The sequence below is a fragment of the Dipodomys merriami genome, unplaced genomic scaffold, assembly GCF_024711535.1.
Source record: "Dipodomys merriami isolate MVZ:Mamm:240054 unplaced genomic scaffold, mDipMer1.0.p SCAF_51, whole genome shotgun sequence".
In the NCBI taxonomy this organism is placed as follows: Eukaryota; Metazoa; Chordata; class Mammalia; order Rodentia; family Heteromyidae; genus Dipodomys; species Dipodomys merriami.
This window is the reverse complement of record NW_027206080.1, coordinates 8,184,019-8,208,204: the sequence shown is the minus strand read 5'-3', so window position 1 is coordinate 8,208,204 and position 24,186 is coordinate 8,184,019. Positions and strand designations below refer to the sequence as shown.

The window sequence follows — 24,186 nt, the reverse complement described above, 5'->3', positions numbered from 1 at the left end:
GAAGGGGAAAAAGAAAGAAGCCTGAAAAGTTACCATTCATGACTACAAAAGGCCCCATTCTATCCCAATGGCAAGTTTAGCTGCTTATTGTCAAGTGATATCTTGGTGTGAACTCTAACTTAAAAGGAGAAACTCCAAATCCATTGTTTTGTGTTTATCTATAGGCAGCTGTAGGCACTAAATATAAATATAGCTTCATAGTGTTCAGTGCCTCTTAAAGCATTTTTTGTAATGAATCAATTCTTGTATTAACCATGAAAATTATTTTAAGCCTAGTTTTAGGTTTTGTAAAGCACATTCAAGTTGAGCGGAATTTATGCTAAGATACTTTTACTGTGTTTACCTTTTAAAAATACTGTTAATGATGTAATTTTAGAGTTGAACTTTGTCTCTAGTTTTCTTCTTTTATTGTCTAAAGGAAAAATAACAAAGCAGAACAGAAGTGAAACCAGGTTTTCCAGCCCTGTACAGATAGAATCTTAAGACAGCCTGCTGACTGTTTCCTAGTCTTTTAGCCAATGGTAGTGTTTGCAACCCTCTGCGTGTTTCTGAATGTCCACATGGGTTCAACTGTATGGATTGCTGCCAGTGTAACAGTGGAGGAGAAACTCTTAACAGCTGGCTTCTCACATTGTGATTTGTGAAGATCTAGACTTTCAAGATATTACTCGGTAATTTACAGTTAAAGGGTTTGGTAGTCAGCAAATTTTAGGCAAGTTGAAAACAGTCACAGTGTAAGATATATTGGGATTTTACTTAACCCAGAATTTTCCAGTTTTTCTTGAATTTGGAAATGCCCACTCTTTCTTCTAATTTACTTCTTGTCCCCTTTAAGTAAGTTCATTAATATTTCTTGTAGAACCATTGTCAGCAATTGTCACTATGAAGTCTTACACATATGCACACACTCAGAACACATGTTCACGTGCACGCACGTGTCCCCCCCCCACACACAAGTCAGTTGCTTGTTACTTGGGATGATCAGGAATTCACCAAGCATAACAGGAGTTGTGAGGGAAATGAAGGGTGAGGTAGAGGTAAGACATTCCATTTTTACTATAAAGACTTATGTTTTGTGTGATTTTTTTCTGTGGGTCTAAATTCCTTTCGTAATCTGAAGAACAAAAAGCGAATGAAAAGACTTAAACTAGTTGAGAGAACCTGTGCTTTACAGAAGTATTGCTTATCACAAGCTTTTATAAGTACTAAGTTCTATGGCTTTTTGAAACTCACTCTCTTTTTTTTTTTTTTTTTTTTTCAGAAAAATACCAGAAATTTGTCACCTACTTTTTCAGGAACAAGCTTATATTAAGTAAGGGAAATCCTGATTAGATGAAGTAAATAGGCCTTGCCTTGCTTACTATTGGTGTGTCCACATTATTGTCATTGCTATGGATGCACTGTACCCTCACTCCCTTCTGTGTGATGAGTGAGCACTGAGTCTTACTAGTCTCTGTATCTTTAGCATGGAAGCTTGTACATGTCTGGTCTGTCTTAAGCATTCATTTAATAATGTTTGTGGCTCTCACTTTCATAGCTTAAGAGGACTCTTTTTTGCAAGGTCACTTTAAACTATGGCTTATTTAATTTTTATATTTATATCTTGTTTTGCCCAAGAAAAGGTTTAAGATTATATCCATTACTGCACATGATAAACTACAATCAAATGAAATCTAAAAGAAACAGCTACAGAATAAAATTGGGGACTTAAATTTCCTAATTCTAGTACTAAGTCTAGTAGAGGCAGCACAGTCCTGGCACAAAACTAAGCATGGAGATCAGGGGGGTCCAGGTGAAAAACCAGAAATAAACTTAAACTCCTGGTCTATTAATTTCAGAAGAGCTGCTAAGACAATTAAATACAAAAGGATTATCTTTCCAACAGATGTCACACATTCAGAATTGGACATCCATATGATAAAACCGCCTTAGAAAAATCAACCACACACAAAAATCAACTCAACAGGAATTGTGGACTTTAACATTCAGAGTGAAAAACTTTGAACTTCTAATAGAAGAAGAAACTTTGAGTTGTACAGAGTTGTGTGTGATTTTCAAAGTATTGTCTTTGAGGATAAAAATGATGAATTTGACTTCTTTAAAATGAAAACCTTCATGAGTCAAAAGACATTTTTTTGTTTTTTGTTTGTTTGTTTGTTTGTTTTTATCAATCCTGGGGCTTAAACTCAGGGCTTGAGTGCTGTTCCTGAGCTTCTTTATGTTCAAGGCTAGTGCTTTACTACTTTAACAACAGCACCATTGCCTTTTTTTTCCTGAGTAGTTCATTGAGATTAGAGTCTCATGGACTTTCCTTCCTGGGCTGGTTTCAAATTGTGATCTGCAGATCTCAGCCTCCTGAGTAGCTAGGATTACAGGCATGTCAAAAGACATTCTTGAGAAGCTAAAAATACAAGTTACAACCTGAGAGAGAAGCTATTTTCAAATTCTATGTGGTAAAGTACACAGAGTACACAGAAAACCCCTGTAATCAGTAAGAATACAGTCCTATGGGAGAGATAAAAAGCAATAGCACCCAGTAAACATTTCCCCCCCAAAAGACCTAACAATGGCTAATAAACACATGAAAATATCATTATATGAGTTAGTAGGAAGGCAACAATTTTTTTAAAAAATCAGTACGTTTAGGATGGATGCCTGTTGCTGATGCCTACAATCCTAACTACTTAGAAGGCAGAAATGTGGAGGATCACAGTTCAATACCCAGGGTAAAAATTCTTGACTTCTTACCTGAGTATAGTAGTATGGACCTGTCCTCCCAGTTATGTGGGGGTTTAGATCAGGAAGATCAAGTTTCTAGGCCAGCTCAGGCAAAACTTTTTATAAGATCTCAAGAGGAAAAAACTAGATGTGGTGGTATGTATCTGCCATACCATCTGTGGTGGGAAATGTAAATTATGGAAGTGAGAATTATGGTCCAGACCAGCTGGACAAAAAGTGAGATCCAGGGGCTGGGAAGGTGGTTCAATGGTAGAGTGCTTGCCTTGTATGCATGAGGCCTTGGGTTTGATTCCTTAGCACCACACAAGCAGAAAAAGCTGGAAGTGGTGCTGTGGTTCAAGTAGTAGGATGCTAGCCTTGAGCTGAAGAGCTGAGGGACAGTGCCTGGGCCCAGAGTTCAAGCCCCATGACCAGCAAAAAAAAAAAAAAGTGAGATCCAATCTCAAAATTATCTGGAGCAAAAAGGGCTGTGGGTATGTATCGATAGTATATACCTAACAAGTATGAAGCTCTGCGTTAAAATCCCAGGACCACCAAAAAGAGAAAAAAGAAAGAAAAAGTGAAAAGAGAAGACCAAAAGTAATGAGGTAGTGGTGTAAGCGATGAGGTATGATGTATGCCTACTAGGATGGTTGTACTCAAAAAGGCATATAATACAATCTAGAACCTGGTCAAACAAGAATTCATAGGCATCCATGTAAAATGATAAAATTGCTTTGAAAAATTAGTTGGTTCTTTCTTGGAAAATTATATCAGTTTACCTTGTTTTTATTTGGGCCTCTAGAGAAGCAGAAGCAGTAAGGTGTGTATGTATATAGGAAAAAACTTTTAAAGAATAGACTCTCACAGTTACAGAGGCTCAAGGAGCCAGCAGGCCACAGACTCCAAACAGTTGCAGCATGGGCCCACAGCAGTCTGCTGGAAACTGGTGTTACAGGTGAAATCTGAAGGTAGTCAGGAAGTTCAGACTTTTATCCAAGCCTTCAACAGATTGGATGAAGCACACCCACATAGTGGAAGACAAGCCACTTTACAAAAGTCTACAAATTAATCTCATCCAAAAATACTCAACAAAACATACAGACTAATATTTGACAAAATTCTGTGTACTATGACCCACCCAAACTGACACATGTAATTAATTCTTCAACATATTAGAGTGAAACATTTTAGAAATGAAAACATATTGATACAAAGACATGTATTTCATAGCAGTACTCATAATGGACAAGAACAAGAAAGTATTCAAATATCCATTAACTGGTGAATAGATAAGCAGAATGTGGTATGTCAATAAAAAAAGGGAAATAATTCTGACATGGATGATGCTCAGAAATATTGTCTAAGTAACAATTCACACTCAAAAGGACTACATGTTATGTGCTTCCACTTGTATGAACTATTTAGAAATGAGAAATCGATGGACATAGAAAGCACAGAATGGTTCAAAGAGTAGAGGCCAACTTTGTCTATATGTCAACTTAAAGAAATTCAGAGGACGAAGTGTTCTAAAACTAGATTATAATGATACTGCACACCATGTAATTGACATATCATTAGCTCTCCACTTTCAAATAGGTGGATTTAGTGATATGTAAATTATACTTCAATACTGTAAAAAAATGTGGTAAAAATGGGACTGATGGAATAAGGGTAAGGCACACAATTATATCAATGCTCCTTTACAGGATATGGATCACGAATTTTTCCCTAAGCTCTCTAAGGAAACGTTTACAAAACTAGTTACATTTTCTAGTGTTTGTAAGATCAAAATTTTCTAAGCCTTTTGGAAGCCTTATAAGCTATAAGAGAGATGTTTCCTTTTTGTCATCATGCATCATAATCAACTTTGTACTCTTCAGCATCCTCAGAGTAAATCCTAAAGCCTGTCTTTTGCAGGCTGGTTTCTAGAGCTTCCTCCAGGAAAGCATGGTGGCTTTTCTGTCAGACACCACAGTAAATACCGTGCTGCTGAAGGGAAGCAGTAAGAGGGGGGCTGGGAATGCTTCTCTTGGGTGCTTTAACTTAATCCAGAGATAGACATTTAGAATAGAGAATGGTTGTACTAAAAGCCATCAGCTGAAGCTGTCATAAATGTACTCTTTTCTTTCCAGGAAGGTAACTTGTATATTGCTTTCTCAGTTACAGGTTAGAGATGGAGCCATGCCATAAAGCAAGGCCTGGGTAGGATTGGGGAGCCCAAGGAGGAGAAGTATTTGAGAAGAGAATTTACCACTTCTAATGTGGATGGGGTGAAGTTTCTCCTTAGGAAGTAATTCATTCTGGCTGTTCTCCTGTGCTTGGGTCAAGGTGATTATTCAGGACAATGTGTTCATCTTGGAATGGTGCAATCCAGATTATTTATAAATTTTCATAAGTGATACATACTTGTCAGAAAACATTTCTAAAAACTCACTTCATGTGTCAAGTATAAAATATGATAGACTAAGCCAGGTGCAGGAGGCTAATCTGAGCTACTCAAGAGGCTGAGATAGACAAAAAAATTAGTCTCCATCTTTTTCTCTAGTCTATCTTAGCTATTCATGTGTATTTTTGTTACATCCAGATTTTAACTGTGTAATGCTGTGATGGTGCATGCATCCCCTTCACATACCTCTACACCCACATACATCACAGAACAGTTTTGTAATAGATGTTATTTGCTATACACTTCACAGTTTATCTCAGTAATGGGTATTTTAAAATACTGTCTTTGAAGCTTGCTGCTTCAGACTACTGTAAATGGTCTTAATTATGCATTTGTAATCCTACTCTTGCTTCAATCATGGGAAAGTATCTAAATAGCCATTTGTTAACTGAACGAAAGGAGAGCCTGAGCATGAATATTTTGGCTTGATTATATATGTACAATAATTTGTTTAGTAAGAAGAATATGAATGTAAATGCACTTAGGTTGAACCTCATGCTGTTTGGAAAGTTGTTGGTTTTATAATGTCTCAGGGAAATTTGACTTTTTGTCTATAAAAATATGAACTCTGCAGATTATGAACTTTGCAGATTATTTGTGAAAAGTAACTAGGATTGAGCTTCTGCCTCCCCCTTATCTTGCAGAAAGTAGTAGCAGGACATGTGACCCTGATAACAGCTCAAAAGACAAAACAGATGAATTACCAAATCATGTTACAGTAAAACTTTATCATCAATACTTAGTAATTTTATTTATTTTCATAAAGGTGATGTACAGAGAGGTTACAGTTACATAAGTCAGGTAATCAGTACATTACAAGAACTGTTTTATATAACTCATGATTCTTCAGGTTGAGAATTCAAGCAGGTCTCAACTGGGTGATCTTTCTATGATGTTGTATTGACTAAGATCACTGGATGGTTCTCAGCTAATGGGTGAATTACTCTGGAGTAATCGCAATGCACATATACGGTACCTGTGCAGAGATAGAAGTCGGGGTTCATGTGGCCTTTGTTGCATGATAGTATCAAGTTAGACTTCTTCCTCATTTGTAGCTTGGCTCTCTCTTAGCAGAGATAATCTTAAGGCCTAAAAGTGGAAACTGGTACAAGATGAAGCATTTATGATATTCTTTTGGTCAGATGAGTCACAGAGCCCTGTATGTTGCAGGGAGAGTAAATAGGAATGAATTCTCACTGGGAGAAATATCCTAGAGTACGTCACCATCTTTAATTCACCATAGTTCATTTTCTGTTTGCAGTACTTTCACACTCTTCCAAGAATCCCCATTTTTTTCCTAGCATGGCATTAACCTCAAGCTTAAAGACAAAGATCTGTTTTAATTGGGCCTAAATTTACAGGAAGTATCTACAGTATAGTTCTTCATAAGGTAAAAGCTATCTACGCAACATACAATGGATAGTCAGGCACAGTTTAACTCTACAAGACACTCACATTCAAAAATGGAGAAACAAGAAGCCTATAGTTTTCATTGTTCCCTGTAAATTCATGGCGGGTGGGTAGTAATGATTGGACACAGGGCCTCAGCACTATGAGCTTTTTATTTTTTATTTTATTTTTTTCGGTTGTGGGGCCTGAACTCTGGGCCTGGACACTGTCTCTCAGTTCTTAGCTCAAGGCTAGTGCTATACCACTTAAGCCACAGTGCCACTTCTGGCTTTTTCTGCTTATGTAGTGCAGAGGAATCGAACCCAGGGCCTCATGCATGCAAGGCAACACTCTACCATGGAGCCACCTTCCCAGCCCCACTATGAGCTTTTTTGCTTAAGCTAGTGCCCTATCACTTGAGCCACAGCTCTAGTTACAGATTTTTTTTTTTCCGGTACAGTCGTGGGGCCTGAACTCTGGGCCTGGGCGCTGTCCTTCAGCTCTTCAGCTCAAGGCTAGCGCTCAACCACTTGAGCCACAGCGCCACTTCCGGCTGTTTTCTTTTTGCTTATGTGGTACTAGGAATCAAACTCAGGGCCTCATGCATGCAAGGCAAGCGCTCTACCACTGAGCCACCTTCCCAGTCCCCTAGTTACAGATTTTTAATTGGAAATAATAGTCTCGAGGATTTTCCTGCCTGGGTTGATTTCAAGCCACAATCTTTAGAGCTCAGCCACTTGAGTAGTTAGGATTACAGGTGTGAGCCACCAGTGCCCAACCCTAGAAACTTTTAAATCTGGTGTTACTAGTTCATTAGTACTGGAAATGATTCCCACTGGCATCAGGCTTCATCCTCTCAATTTTTAGTTACCTGTCTTAATTCTTAAGAAATGATTATGTTTGCAACTAGGTAGCCTTTCCCTCCTGTCTGTTGCTTCTTGTCTGTAAGAGTTGCAGAGTCCAAAGGTCTATTTTTCATTTTGTACTTATTTCTGTATGTTTTAGTTCAAGCTGACATAATGCCTTTAAAAACATTGTGGACTTCCTGTCTTTCAAATTATAATCCACTCCAATAGACAGAGGCCACACCCACATTTATTTTTGGCATAGGCTTTTTTTTTTTTTTTTTCCTACTTCACAGTAAGAGGCAAGGTGTTATAAAATAATGCCCGTAAGAAACTTCTCTGTCTCTTTTGGAAAGTCTAAAACTGGCACGATCAAGATTCATAGAGACCATTTGTCCGTAAAAGATGATCTCAGGTTCTTAGGACTTTTAGGACTGAGCTATATACAATTTAAAATCATTTTCAGATTCAAGACAGTCTATTGCAGCACATTCTAGATGGTTTTAGTTTGAAACCATGTTTCATTTTAGACCCCCAGGCCCTAATAACTATATAGCGTTGAGACTAGTACTTAACCTTTCTATTTGGAGAAATGGGAATAGAAGGATATTTTATTTTTAATAAGAGTCTTTTATTTTTGATAAGAGCATGTTAATTTTTGAAAAGAATTCTGGCTTCTTTAAATTTCTTCTTAGTCTTCTAAAAATGAGTCAGAGAGAGTGGAGTCCACACCTGTATTTTCCCAGCACTGGGGATGCTGTGGCAGGAAAAACGGGAATCGCAGTCCTAGCTTGTGTCAAGAAAACAAAAACAATACTTTGAAAATTTTACCTTTCTCATACATAATTTATCATGCAAGGGTAAAAGATACCAACAATTTCAACCTTGTGACTAGAACATTCCTTAGCCAAACCTATTTTGAATTTTTTTTTCAAGGAACAGTATCATAAACTTTGAACTATGGCATGAGAGAGGTTAACATTTCTCTGTCATCCATTAACAATAATGTCATTCAAGCCTTCACCTGTAGTCTTAAGACTTTTCCCTTCCTGCTCCCAAACCCAAGGACTCACAGTGTTATAAGACTTTCTTTTAGAAAAAAAAGTCTTATCATTTTATCTTTTCCGGAAGTATAAATAGGAAAATTATGGTCTAGGTTGGCTTGGGCAGAAACATTGAAGAAATAGCTAAAGCAAAAAGGGTTGGGATCATGGCCCAAGTGCTAAAGTGTCTGTCAAACAAGTTTGAGGGCCTGGGAATGCGATCTAGTGGTAGAGTGCTTACTTAGCATGCATGAAGCCCTGGGTTCAATTCCTCAGTACCACAAGAACAGAGAAGGCCAGAAGTGGCGCTGTGGATCAAGTAGTAGAGTGCTAGCCTTGAGTAAATGAAGCTTAGGGACAGTGCCCAGGCCCTGAGTTCAAGCCCCAGGACTGGCAAAAAAACCAAAAACAAAAACAAAAAAACCAACCCAAATCAAAGAAACAAAACAAGTTTTAGGACTTAAGTTCAAACCTCAGTACCACCCCCCCACCCCCAAAAAAAGTATATTTAATAAGTTAACAGTGGACAAGCCATGGAAAGTGAAAATGAGAATAAGGGACTACTGTACGCTTTATCCATCTGAAATCCTCTTCAAACAGAAACAACTGGACAAGATAAATCATGTAAACACCAAGCTTGGAAACTAGAGTGATGGATACTAAATCCAACAACGTTGTCTCAAAATGAATATTACCAGCTATATTAGGAAATGTTTTTTTTTTTTTATTTTTTTTATTTTTTTGGTGCGGTCGTGGGGCCTGAACTCTGGGCCTGGGCGCTGTCCCTCAGCCTCTTCAGCTCAAAGCTAGCGCTCTACCACTTGAGCCACAGTGCCACTTCCGGCTTTTTTCTTTTTGCTTATGTGGTGCTGAGGAATAGAACCCAGGGCCTTGAGCATGCAAGGCAAGCGCTCTACCACTGAGCCACCTTCCCAGCCCTTAGGAAATGTTTTTAAAAGACATAATATTAAGTGTCTGCTTACCTAATAACAGAGCTTAAAATATATGAAGCAAAACCTGTCATAACAAGAGAGAAGAATATATAAATCTACCATAACAGTTACATATTTTAATATTTATGTCACAGCAGCACATAAAATGATGAAGCAGAGTATCAGTGAAAATAAATAGAAATGTGGAGCATCACTATTAACCAGTTAGCCTCATTTTTAACACTTGTGCAATGCTGAACTCTACAATAGCTCAAGTACATATAGATGATTCATCACAAGGAGTTGTATGCTAGATCATAAGTGTCATAGATTTTAAGGGATTTATATTCCCTCCCCATAACCAAGTTGAATTAGAGACCAAGAGCAGTGGAACATCTAGAACCACACCCTGAAATGCTTTAAGAGAAAAATCAAGAAAATTTGAAAATATTTTTGAATGGAATGAAAATGTAAACATCATTATTTATGGAATACAGCTACACAGGTAGTTAGAGGAAAAATATACATAGCTTTAAAACAACATTAGAAAAGAAGAAAGGTCTCAAGTAAGCTATCTAAACTTTCATTTTAAATTGGAAGAAACAAGCAAAACAAATCCAAAGTAAGTAGAAAACAAAAATTATATGTAGAAATAAATAAAATTTAAATACACAGATAATATAATAGAAAAAGAAGATTAATCCAAAACCTTTAAAAACAAACCAAAAATAAAAGATCAAGTTTAGCCTCTTTTGTGGTAGCTCAGTGCTGTTAGTATATTTCAGAACAAGAGGTGAAAGCTCTCCCACAGTGAAGGAAAGGGTGGTACATACATGTCCTCTTGTATTTGGGAAAACTGTCCTAATATCAAAGTGACAACCTTCAAATCCACCCCAATCATGTTTTGCATGGAGATCTATAAAAGTGAAGAGAATAGACAAACACATTTCAGAGAAGCCCACATGTGTTGAAATGATAGCAACCATTTCTCCTGGGGAATTTGCTCAGTGCAGTTTTCTATGAAAGTGAGACTCTCCTAAGGGAAGGAAAGATGGTTCGAGTTTTGATGATCACATAGTCTAGTGGGCTAAACAGGACTTAAGAGTCATGAACACATAGCTAGTTTTCCCCTTGGGATGGTTGCTGAGCCTGGGGCAGTTGGGGAGTCTGGGAAGTTGACCTGCAAATGTACAAGGAAATCTCTGCAGTCTTGGAGGGTGTGGGGGGGCAGGGTCCATATATGTGGCAGCAAATCCAGCTGCAGCACACTGCAGGATACCTTAGAGACATTTTACATTAGAGGAGACTGGTTTGGATTGAGGTCAACAGCTGCTGACTCTGCTTGCCTAATACAGGGAAGCATGGGAGGGACCTTGCTAGGAGAAAGTAAGAAACCTTGGTTTTTACTGTATTATATGCAGAACAGAACCACACCCTGACCAACTGGACTAAAATACAGATCCCAGCCATAGAACCAATGCATCAACAGCCAACAGAGTCCCAACACAAGCACCGAAAACTTACATTGGAGAAAGGGTCAACCTCTTTAATGCCTGGTGGTAGGAAAATTGCATGTCCATACGCAGAAGGCTGAAACTTAACCCTTAAGACTCCCTTGCACACAATGAACCCTGCTCAAAATGAATTTAAGACCTTAATGTAAGACCTGAAATTCTCAAACTGTTAGAAAAGAAACATAGGGGAAGCACTTCAAAACATTTATATATACAATGAGTTTTTGAACATGATTCCCAAAGCACAGAAAACCAGCAAGAAAAAAAAAAAAGACAAATAGGATTCTATCAAATGAAGACTTCTGCTCAGCCAAGGAGGTGATGGAGTGAAGACGCAGCCACACATGGGAGAAAATCTTTGCCTGATCAGACGGAAGAGTGACATCTACAATATATATAAAAATGCAAAGAATTTTTAAAAAAGTAATCAATGTAATTTTAAAGTGGGCAAATGATCTCAGTAGACACTTGTCAAAAGAAGAAATACAGATGGCCAACAAATATATGACAACATTCAACATCATTACAAGGACAAAGAGTGAGCTTAGGTGTGCATGCAGTCTTCCTCATTTCACATTGATCAGACCCAGCCTGTCCTATTGAGTTTACTACATGGATGGTCAGAATGCATGCACGTTTTGTTCAGGCAAGTTCTGAGTCAGACACTGCTTTCACATATGGTCAGGAAACAGTTGAATAAAAGACACACACACACACACACACACACACACACACCCCTACAGAATACAGTAGACACACACACACACACACACACACACACACACACACACACACACATACACTACAGAATACAGTAGTCTACAGCTGACCTACTTCCCATTTCAATATCATGTTGATCTTGTTGTAAGGTAAATCATCCGATTTACCTTAATCATTGATTAACATCCACATTTTAAAATATAAAATATTGGAGTCTTTATTATACAGTGAACAGGCTGCAGGCCTCCAGTTGTTACACAAGCCTGAAGCACGCAAATACACATAACACAGCTAGGAAACATGCTAAAGAGGAAAGAAATAACAAAAACAAGAATTGGGACTCCATGATGACTGGAGACAGCCAGGAGACAGGACACAGGACATGATCACAGAGACATGCGTGGAATGGTGATGTCCTGGCTGCTAAGCTGGTCTGGGCCTAAATAGGTGGGCCCTGGGGGCAGATCCTCAGGAAATTCCCAGTCCCAGGCACTGGACTGACAGATTCAGTAACCTAACAGCCAAATGCCTGCCGCTGCCTCTGGGGATCCTGGCACACCCATTACCTGGGAGGCAGGTGTTGGAGGGATGGGGAATTTCTTCCCTCAGCATGAAGACAAGATGCCAGACCCTACCCAGCCACCATATGGCCAATAGGGCACTGGCCAGACCTGACCTCCTTACTTCAATCTTTTTGCTTTATTTTGAAAAAGTTCTGAGAAGATTGATCCTTTTCTCTAACTCTTCTTTCCCTTGTCTAGAGACTTATACCTAGTTTTCTTTTTCATTTTTTTCATAATTGTCTTAGGAGAAAGCATGAAATTTAAAACATTCGGGATGAGAAAAGAGGGCTAGTGTGTCTTTTTGCTCCCTTCTGTGAATTCAAGGATCAGTGTGCCACCTTGACCCATTGGTTCCTAGTCTTCTAATTCTTCTCTCCTTCCTAGTTTCTCTTACTGGTTGATTTCTGGGATGCTTTTCCCATTTCCCCAATGGCATCAGCACTGGGCTTGATGCTAGCACCTCTACCCCTTACCATGTGATTACTCCACATCTATCTCCAAGTTCATTTCTAAGTTTTCATACTTGGAATTCATTTAGTAACTTCATCATTTCTATCAGCCAGAATTTTTTGCAGGATCTCAAATACTGAAAGGCCTCTCTTTTTCCCTCCTTTCCTCTTAAATTGTTAAATTCAAATATTCTTTCATCCATATGATATCTCCCCACCTCTCTCTCTTCCCTGCCTCTCCCACTTCAGTAGATGGCATTGCCATTAGATCTGAACTTTTTCAGCTTTACTCCCTCTCTCACACCCTTGTTATCTATATCTGTCATCCATCCTTGGCTTGCTTTTGATTGTAAAGACCTGTTTTTCCTTTTTAACAAAGTAAACTCCAGCATTCCTGTCCCTGTCTTCTCTTAGATATGTTCCATATATAGGCTCTTTCCTTTGATTTCTTCTTTTTACTAGCATTACAGATGATTTGGAAAGTGATCAATAACATTTTAGGATGCTTACTAAGGAGTTAGCTTCCCTTTCAGACTATGCCAGGTTTCTTAGAAGAGTACAAGCTTACTAGATAATTCCACTTCCTTATATTTTTCTGTTTATTTTTGTTTTGTTTTGTTTGTGTTTTGTTTTGGTAGAACTAGAGTGTATGTTTGCTAGGAAGGCACTCTACCACATGAGCCATTCCCTTAGCCCCTTCTGCTTTAGTTATATTTTGAATAGGTTCTGATGTTTATACCTAGGCTGACTGGACTACGATCCACTTACTTCTACTTCTGATATTGTTAGAGTAACAGGCACACATTGCCTTGCCCAGCTTTTACTGGTTAAGATTGTACCTAATGAAAGTTTTTGCTGTGGCTGGATTTGAAACATGAGCCTCCGGATCTCTATCTTCTGAGCTAGGATTATTGTTCTTTTATTACTGTACTGATATATCTCTCTAAGGTCATTGGTGACTTAAGTTTTCAGCCTCCTTCTGTCCTACAGAGAGGACAGGACAGGATTCCTTTTCCTTTTACTCTTCCTCTCTGACTTCAAAAATGGGTATCAATCTTTTGTGGAAAGTCTCTCCTCAAATAAACCATTTAGATGAGCAAACTGTTGCATTGACTTTGTGTAGTGAGAGAGACTACAGAGATGAGGTGGAGCAAATGAGGTGGAGTTTTTATGGATTACAGAGTAGACTCTGAAGTTTTAAGACTGGATAGAGGAAATGAAGTGAGACATTGGATTAGTTGGTTTCTTCAGGGTATGGTTGATGAAAACAGCACATGATTCCCTGCTTAAAAAGAAAATTCTTTGGAAGTTCAGGATGTTCTATTTACTATTATAACTGAAGCTTGATGATTGTGCTAGTTCTCAGTGTTGCATAATTGATCCAGTGTTTATTCTGGTCCTCACATCAATGAAGTTTTAGCCATTTATTTCCATTGCAGTTGCCCTGGTTTCTTCTCATTTTGATTATTATTACAATATATTTTCTGGCTAATGAATATTCTCACAGTAACTCATACCCCAAAACAAGAGCCACATTTAAAAATATAAATTTGAGTGTGTTTTCTAATGAAAACACCTGATGTTTTCAAGTGAAAATACACTTGATGACTCATTTTATGTATAAAAAAAAATCAGTGAGCTGGATCTAATGTTAAACTCTTGCAATATGATTTCATCCTAAAACTCCACTGTCAAGACCCTCTTCTCCTTCTCTACATTTAGTATACCAAGCCTTCTCCCACACATTCCCTGTACTAATTAATTTTCTCCCAAATACCATTGACCCCTGTGTCACTGATAACACTTGTTATATCTGCCTTAAATAAGGGCTTATTCACATTTGTATTTTTTGGAGATTGGGTGCCTTGAGAACAAGAACTGTTTCCTACTCAACTTCTTACCTCCTTACTCATTGGAATAGTGATTAAGATGCAAGTGTTGGCTGAATTTTAAATCATTTAAGCCAAGTTTAAACATCAAATAATGTATTTCCCAAAATTTTTAGGAGATTGACATTAAATATATGAGAGGAAATATTGTATCTTCTATTTTAGAAGTCTTTGAGTGCGACTTGAGATTTTTATTTTAGGTTCTTAAATTATACATAGTATAAGTAATGTCAATTTTACAGTACTTCATATAACTCTTTTATGGTCTTTCAAGTGTAATCATCTAATTGGTTTCTCTAAGCTACATATCAATTCTTTTAATTTCATTACTTCCTTTCCATTTGCTTTCAGATAAAGATGAATGCCATGTGTCATCCCATGTGGAAGTTTTGAAGTTAGAAAACATTTGCTAGCACAGATCATCTCAAGTAAGTCTGTGTTCACATCTATCTGCATTAGCATCAGCTAACTCAACGTTGATGTCAGATTTCTTGGACTATCTCAAAATCATCTTGAATATGGAATCATTGGTCTCAGAAAATGGTGGAAAATAATTTGTTAAATTCCATATGCTTAATAAGATGTAGCATTTAAACTCATGGTTGTATTTTAAAGTTGAGACTAATACCTCAGAATCATCCTTCTATTTGAAATAAGTCTAATTATGAAGTCTTAATTATGTGCTTTCAATTTTTTTTCCTTTCTAGCTAATATTTTATTTTTCAATTTTTTAAAGTTTTCTTTTTTCTGTACTGGGATTCAACTCAAGGTCTTGCTATCTAGATGTTCTAGCACTTGAGTCATTTCCTCTAGCCCTTTGGCGTTTTTGTTTCATTTTTTGTGTATTGTTCTGCTTTAATTATTTTGGGGGAGCACAATGTCTCACATTTTTTACCTGGCCATCCTGACATGTAATCCTCCTATTTATGCCTCCCATGTAGATGGGCTGACGGATGTGTGCCACCACACTCTACTGTTGGTTGAGATGGAGTCTCCTGACTTTTTGTCTACTTGGCCTTGAACCACAATCCTTCAGCTCTCTACCTAAAAATTACATGGCTATTATCACACGGTGAACTACCACAACCAGTCAGGTTTTGTTTTCATATAGTGTTTCTAAATTATTTATATGTTCATATTAAAGAGAATAATTTATTAATTAAGACAAGCTTTAAATATTTGCTAACGGTTCAAAAAAAAAAAAAACCTTGGCTTTGAAAAGTCATCATAAGTAACCTCAGTTGTTACTGGGTATTCTACATTCATTCTGTCTTCTCCATCTAATCTGCTGCCACATAAATCTTCGCATAGAACCACTTTGGTAATTTTAAAACCTCAGGGTTTCTGGTCTCTGCTGGATGGAATCCATGTTCCTTTTACTGGCATTCAAATCCTCATCATACTCCCCAAACATCCCCACCTTGTGACAGCTGGACTCTCCCTGAATTTGCATTATCTTCCATGCATCTGTCTTCTGCTGTTTTGCTGTTTGTACTCCTTGTATCCCCTCCTTTTCTGTTTTCTCTGTGCCTTGAAACACCTTGTAATCCTCTGCATGAAACTTTCCCTGATTACACCAGCTGGAAGCAGTAGCTCTTTCTATTCTTTGTGGTGACTGCATCTAAAAAATTTGTTAGTCTCTGTAATGGCACTGTTTTCATGCAACCTTATCATTTGTGTTTGTGTCTATCATGGCCAGCCTAGGTTGTAAGGATATAAATCCAAAGGTCTTGTCTGACTAAATTTTTCCCCACAACACTCACTACAGCTTTTTTAATAGTGCTCAGTAAATAATTGTAATTAAGAATGTATTTGGCTTTTTCTCCCACCCTCTCCTCTATCTTTCATCCTCATAGTCACATACAGCTTATATTCATGGTAACTGTTCTTTCTTATCCAAGGAAAATACCAACCCTGGTGTCCTTAACAAGATGCAGTTACTCCCCAGCCTAGAAACAATCTGTATCTCAGAAATTAATGTCTAGTTCTATTGTTTGGAATGCAGAAAGCATTTTTCCACAAAAACAAGGTTATAAATAGTATTTGGATTCTTTGTCCTCCTTCCCAAGACTATTTAACTCACAAGTATCAGTGCTATTTTAACCACAGACAGCCACCATGTACAACCCTGTTTTGTGGAGAAATTACAGTTTTGCACATGGAAGAATATCTCTCATGTTCTAGATATGCGACAGCAACTTTCTGTGCTTAGCTGTAGCTCTAGTGGTGACTCATATTGGCTATTCTCCTACCAGTAGCTTTGTAACTTTCAGTACTTGGATCACAATACCTATAGGTTACTGATTCTCTCATGTCATCTAAATTAAGGGAAAACAAACACTGTCTCTCTAGTTCTTCTCTCAGTGGACAAGGATGAGATTTTAGACATCCTTTTCACGTTAAAGAGGGCAGTGGTTTTTTTGTAAGCCAGATGTTGACAAAGTAGGAACTGGTTTACTATTTCCTCCTTTCTTCACTTCCACAAATAGCAGCATGTGGATACATGGAAAATATGCAATCGTAGAAAATAGTTCTAACTATAGAAAAAACATATTTATAGGTATCTTCCCTTTATTTGACATCACATCAGTTTTTGTGAATAAGTGATTATCATTTCCACACAGGTATAATGATGTGTCTAGGGAAAAACATGTCAGTGTGTGCATAAACAGCACTCAAAGCTGACAGTTTGGGTTGTCAGGCTGTAAGAAAAAAACACTTCTTAAATTTCAGATATTTAATTTATTCAGTCATCATAGTTATCAAGCACATGGATATCTTTGCTTTTAATACTGTTGTCTGTTAGTGCTAGAGGCTAGGGAATGGGAACAAAAGATCTTACAAAAAGTTTACTTCCCTCACAAGCCTGAAATACAGGAAGCAAACTATTAAAAAAAATTCACAGTGGAAACAATGTCATTAATTACCATAAAATATTTTATGGCAGTTCAGGATTAGCACAATGGCAATGTATCACCATCAATATTATCATAATTACATTGGATCCAAAGATAGTGGGGGCATCCCACTTCATTGTGAACAGTGGTGAAGTTGTAAATAAAGAGCTGGAGAGTAATGACAGTTCCAGGTTGGATTACTGGCATGAATGGAGGCCTGGAGAACACAAACAGACAAATACTCTTATTGGCTGGAACAGAAGAGTTACTTCATGTTGAGCAAAGTAATGGGTGGGAAAATTAGATCTGTGGCACAACCCTGGCAGGGCTGTAAGAGTCATTCAGATAGTTGAAAGCTACAAGTCCCTGGATCTTACCCCAGAACTACTATGTAGAACTTGTGTGGCATGGAGCATGCGCCTATTTATTTTGTAGAGCTCCCACACAGGTTCTGATATTCAGCCAATGTTGAAAACTCCTAGCTTAGAAGAATGGGCCAAATTTAGGAAAGCTGAGTGACCTCCTGAGGAGTTGGATTTCTGTCCTTGAGCAGTTGGGAGCCTCTGGAGGTTTGTTAGTTGACTGACACAATGCTTTAACTACATATAAATGGAGAAGAAATAAGAAACTACTTGAATATCAGAGCAGTATTAGTGTTAAAAAAAAAAAAAAAGGAGACTTACGTTTTTAAGTGCACTTAAATGTGTGGGAGCTGATGATGTCAGCCTTGACCTCAGCATAATTTCTTTTAGAAACTGATTATACAACTTCACCCTCATTACTTTGATCTCTTTTCTCTTATGACCTGGCAACTTAAACAGTAATTTCATCCTGTTTGCATTTAATGGAAGGAGACCATTGTCTATTCATGTACATGTCTAACTCCTAATAGCAAGTGAAGTTATGTGTATGAGGAATATGACCTTTGACATGATTGTAAAGCATTTAATAATCTCTCACATATGCATAACACAATCCCAGTCCTGCAGGATCTTGCCAAGAGCCACTCAGGTATAAGGTTGGCACACACTTCTCTAGCATTAAGTTGAAACTTGAGAAAATGTTATAAACCAAATGGTACATTGTAATAATTTTGCATCATACTTGATAATTGCTTAATTTCCTGGTGGCAGACTATGCATTCCTTTTAAATATAGCTTCTCTCCATACATTGTACTTCTCCATCTCCCTGCCCCAATTCTGTGATCAGGGCAGCCTCTTACCTTCCATTCAGTCTCCAGGTCTACTGGTCTCCATCCATAAGTGCCTTAGATTTGTTCTCATCCAAGCAGCACAGCAGGGTCTTTCAGGAACCAGGTTCCAGTTCTCTTGTGGTGCTAATCCTGCCTGTCTTTTGTTCCTAGGAACAAAGTGGGACATGATAGCTACTTTAGTACCTTACTCAGGAGTCCCAAAACAATGCCACATGTTGAAGAAATAATCCGTAGCTCTTTCATGTGATTTAAATTATTTATCTTTGGAGACAAATATATTCATTAGATACCAGAGAATAAGTTCAAAGCCTGAAGTTTTGATGTAACCCATCTCATTTTAAGGCTGAAAATCAGTGAATTTTTAAAGAATAATTATTTGTAGCTGAGCCTGAGCATCACACACCGTAATCTAGCTACTTAGGAGTTCTGCGGATCAAGGATCCAAGTCAGACCAGCCAGAAGAGTTTGAGAAACTCTGTTTCTAATTAAACAGGAAAAAAAAAACTGAACTAAAGCCATGTCTCAAGTGGTAGAACACCAATTGTGAATGAAAAAGCTGAGCAAGAGCACTTGTATCAGGAATAAACAATCTTCTTTTTTTAGCTATTTAATAGTACACACTTGAGAACAATTTGTACTATAATCACTTTTGCCTATGACACTGAATTTTTTTTATCATTTCATCAGTAATGAAATAACTTTTGGGGGTATTTAAGTTGGGTATTAAATGTTTATGTACATCGTGAATGGTTTGTTTAGAATTAAAGGACCAGGTAGAAGGAAAGAGTAGGGAACTCCTTTCGCGTTCCCACTTCTGTATCCATTGCCATTCTAACTCTATTTTGTAAATGAGTATATTGGGATTTTGAGAGGTTTGGAACACTTACCTGAGACCAAACATGAGGTAAGCAATGTAAACAGCATAAATGGGTTGTGGTTTCAAGTCTGTCTAAACAGCCTGCTATTGTATGTCTGCATGATTTCACTTGGTGGGAAACAAACTGAGGAAGTTTGAGTTCAAGCTTTACCTCTGTCACTTAGCAGATTATTTCATCCTCTGAGTGTCAGTTTCCTGGTCTAGAATAAAGGTATTAAAAGTTTTCTTCACCAAAAGGTCAATAAATGGCTTGTGTGAAAATGAGCTAGTGAAAGATTCAGTATAATTCAGTGGAAGTTTAGGAGATACTTAATTCAGAAAGAGAGAGAGAGAGAGAGAGAGAGAGAGAGAGAGAGAGAGAGAGAGAGAGAGAGAGAGAGAGAGAGAGAGAGAGAGAGAGAGCACAAACAAATGAAATGACTTGGAGAGGTTTTGTGGTATTTCACTTCTTAGCATTTCTACAAACTTTCCAAAAAGAATGTTGGTCAGTTTTGCAAATCCCAAACACTGTGGTGTGCCAAAGTGCATCAGTGTGCATTTAATATTTTGGCATAGCACAGTGTCCTGGCCACATACCAAATACCTCCTTTCCCTTACCAGAAGCAATCATTAGATTCTTTGCCATACTAAATAGGTCTGAACTCTGGAAGATGCATCTTGCCAGTGGGGATTGTAATGCAATCCTCGTGGCAATGTGACTTATTGGACTAAAGTCGATGTTAATGTTCTCAGAACAGTGTTTTCCCCCCACATTTTGGAAGTTTTAGAACAAACCTGAAGGATAAAGTCTCATTTGTAAGACTGTTTTCACAAAGTTGCTTTTCAAAAATGTTTTCAGGTTTCTGGACAACTTTGAACTCATGCTTTCCTAGGCTGTGAGTTATAACATACTGAAAGATAATCATAGGTTATTGGAAGCCACTTGTGCTCCCCTCCCCAGGGTACATATAAGAAATAAGAAATTTTGGGAGTTCATTAAACAATGAGGAGAGTATTATGAATGCCATGGTAGTAAGACTTATGCAAAATCACTAACCTGTTAAAAATTACAAGCCACTACCTAAAAGATACTTGCTGGAAAAATAGAGACGTAGCATTAATTAGACCTCAGATGTGGATCCAGATAAATGTGCCCTCTGTTTTGGGTATATGTGACTCCTAGCCATATGCCACACACAGCATCCCAAAGAGGGTTCTCTAGTCTTGAGTTATGACTTCACCATGACCCACAGAGCCATGGTTGTGCCTGCTTCCTAGATCTGGTAGATAGATGACCCCAGTTAGGACCAGGTCATGTGAAGTATAAAGAGACACAGACATAGAAAATAAACACATAAAGCAGAGATGGCCAAAGTTGGTCCATAAATGTTATCTTTGACCTACCCTTTTGTTTTATTTTGAAAACATCAGTTAGTTATAAAGTAGTGTAGTATTAACTAGTAGCTAATTTGCTATTAATTAATTCAGTGTACCAATCTAGATTGGTACATTCTCAGGAAAACAGGAAGATTTGGCAACTTTGGTTCCATCCTTCCATGGGCTGAGTAGAAATAGCCTTTATTAGAAGGATGTCTGTGCCTTTTGATTATCATAGCCCCTTCTTTTTTTCTTTTTTTCTTTTCTTTTTTTTTTTTTTTTTTTTTTTGTCGGTCATGGGGCCTGAACTCTGGGCCTGGGCGCTGTCCCTCAGCTCTTCAGCTCAAGGCTAGTGCTCTACCACTTGAGCCATAGCACCACTTTCGGCTTTTTCTGCTTAAGTGGTGCTGAGGAATCAAATCCAGGGCTTCATGCTTTCAAGGCAAACACTCTACCACTAAGTTACCTTCCCAGCCCTCCGCTGTTGTTTTCTTTAGGTAGGATTAAGAGTAAAGTTAAATTTTAATTACATTTCTAGGCACTGATGGCTCAGGTCTGTAAACATAACTACTGTGGAAACTGAGATCTGAGAATCGGGGTTTAAAGCCAGCCTGGACAGGAAAGTCCATGAGACTTTTATCTCCAGGTAATTAGCAAAAAGCCAGAAAGTAGATTTGTGGCTCGAGTGATAGAGTGCTAGCCTTAAGCAAGAAAGCTCAGTGATAGCACCCAGGCCCCAGCTTAAGCTCAGGTTAGGCACATGTACACGCGCGTGTGCGCACGTGTGTGTGTGTGTGTGTGTGTGAATATGAGTGCATGCGCACACACACGTGCACATGCGCGTGCACGCGCACACACACACACACACACACACACACGCACACACACCAGTTTGATTGATGGCATATTTTAGTATAAATGATAGATGGTACTAATTCCCAAGAGTTGCCCTAAAACAGTACCACAAATCAAGTGATTTTCGACAGTAGATATTTTTTTCCCTTATAGTTCTCAGACTTAAAAGTCTGAAATTAGGTGTGGACAGGCCCATGCTGCCTCTCCACAGGGGGAAAATCCTTCTCCCCTGTTTTAATTTTTGGAAGGCCATGCATTCCTTGCCATCTGGCAGCATAAATCCAGTCTCTGATTCTGTCTTCCTATGTTTGTATTTCCTCTGTGTCTCTCCACATCCAGATTTTCCTCTTATAAAGAACCAGTCTTATTGGATTAGGATATACTCTAATCTGGTTGACTTCATCTTAATCTGATTTGTTTTACAAAGACTATTTTCAAATAAGGTACTCCTATTCATATGTCTAGGGACCAGACTTAAACCTGTCATTTAGGGGGACAGAATTCAGCCCATTTCAGACAGCATATTTCTCTGTGGAATGCAGAGTAGTGGTTCAAGATCAGTAGTCTTTCAAGTAGTACCTGCATTCAAAGTTGTAATTTATTTACTATGTAATTTTAGATAAGCTGATTTCTCAATGTCCTGAATTATAAATTTGGGGGAAAGGGACTTATCTTACACGTTTACTTTGAGGATAAAGTGAGCTAATATATATGAAGCACTTAGAAAAGTGCCTGGAACGTACTGTATGCTAAACAAACTAGGCTTTTGTCATTATTATTAGTTCTTATTCTTATATAAGTTAAATGTGTTTGGGGCTGGGGTTTAGCTCAGTGGAAGGGCGCCCGCCTGGCGCACGCAAAGGCCTGGGTTCGGTCCTCGGCCCTGGAAAAAAAAGGAAAAAAAAAAAAGTTAAATGTGTACATGGAGTATCTGTGGCAAAAATCATGATTTAGGATAACATGATGAAATAACTCATAAACTAAGGATAGGTAGAAATGATGAATGGGATTTGGAAAAAACTTGAAATTACCCCCTAAAGGGAATGAAATTTTAATCAGATTTGTATCTAATGCAAGTAATTTTAATGCATCAAAAACATTTAGCCTGCTCGCTCTTTTAGATTAGCTACACGTGGTCCCTATGTTTACTTGAAGTTGACTGAATGCAGATCTTTGGGAAGGAAAGAACTTCAAACCCAGAAGCACAGACATTGACTATGGAGTTGGTGAATACAAGGCTATATAAATAACAATGAGGAAGCTAAGGAAGGCAGACATTTAATCATTCCTATCTGTCTCCTTGCAAGCTCATCATTACCCTCTACTTCCTTCCCACAGTCTTTACATTGAAGTTACTCTGGTCCTCATTGCAGTGTCAGAGTTTGAGACGGTCCCAAATTTAAATTCTATTTCTGTTTTGATGCATATTATTTCACTTTTTCACATAGACTTTATGTATGACAATCATGCAACTTGAGTTTTATTAAAAAAAACAATAGAGAAATTTCAGAGAAACATCAAGAAATGGAGTGAAGGTTAAATATAATCCAAGTGCTTTACTTTCATATATAAAAATATTATTATAAACCAATTAATTTGTACAATTACTATACTAAATTGTAGTAAAATAAAATTATATAAATGGTAAAAAAAAAAAAAACAGAAATACCAGGAAGAATATTGCTTTGTGGATAAGTGACTGTTGGGGTTGTATTCAACCCTACATTTCATTCACAAAGGGGCTGCTATCTGAAAACATCAAAGTATATCAAGTAAGAGTATCTTACCTGAGTGATAGAAGCAGCATGTGTGTGTGTGTATTATTTCCATATTATTTCTGAATTGTAATTTTATTTGAATCAAAGAAGTTAGATAACTTAATTTTGGACAGAGAAACTCTTGTAGTCTAAGAATTAATAATCAGAATATGTAGGTATGATTACGTTTAATAAGCGAAAGAAAGCCAGTTTAAAACAGCTTATGAAAATAAGGGAACTTAATTGTTTATGTAACTATGGTGTCCAGAGGTGCATCTGGCTTCAGGCATGGTTTTGGCCAGAAACTCCAATGATCTCATCTGGAATCTCTTTTAGCTTTATGGGTTCCTTTATTTCATTCTTCAAATAAGAATGTGGTTAGAAAGATGGCTATAATGACTTGAGATTATTGTTCTTCTAGTCTAGTAATCACCGCCCAAGGAGAATCCAGCTGTATTCCTACAGAAGATACACATTATCTCTATTGACTCTTTTTAGTATAGCTCCTTAAACAATCTGTGTGGCCTGGGAATGCTGTACACTAGTGGGCCAGCTTAGGCTGTTTTCCAGGGCTCTGGTAGACAGAAGCTGACCAGTGACTGTGAGCTCCACTGGGATCTCATGGAGTTGAAGTCTTCCTCCAAAGCAAACAGAATGTGTTCTTTGCATTCCCAAACTGTCATGACTTCAAAGTCATTAAAAATGGTATGAGTGAGGAT

At 37.8% G+C, this 24,186-nt stretch overlaps 1 protein-coding gene across 13 annotated transcripts in view; it reads left to right on the top strand.

Moving 5' to 3' along the window:
• Positions 1–24,186, top strand: part of Znf438 (zinc finger protein 438) — a 146,573-nt gene that overhangs the window by 46,920 nt on the left and 75,467 nt on the right. For 6 of the 13 annotated variants that reach the window (XM_069998238.1, XM_069998246.1, XM_069998240.1 and 3 more), the window contains 2 exons: positions 14,863–14,939; positions 15,453–15,605. The gene's annotated coding sequence lies outside the window, so the exon portion shown is untranslated. Of the gene's footprint in view, positions 1–1,261; positions 1,313–14,862; positions 14,940–15,452; positions 15,606–24,186 lie in introns of those variants that run through there. The other 7 variants (XM_069998250.1, XM_069998239.1, XM_069998248.1 and 4 more) reach the window with 4 other exon arrangements.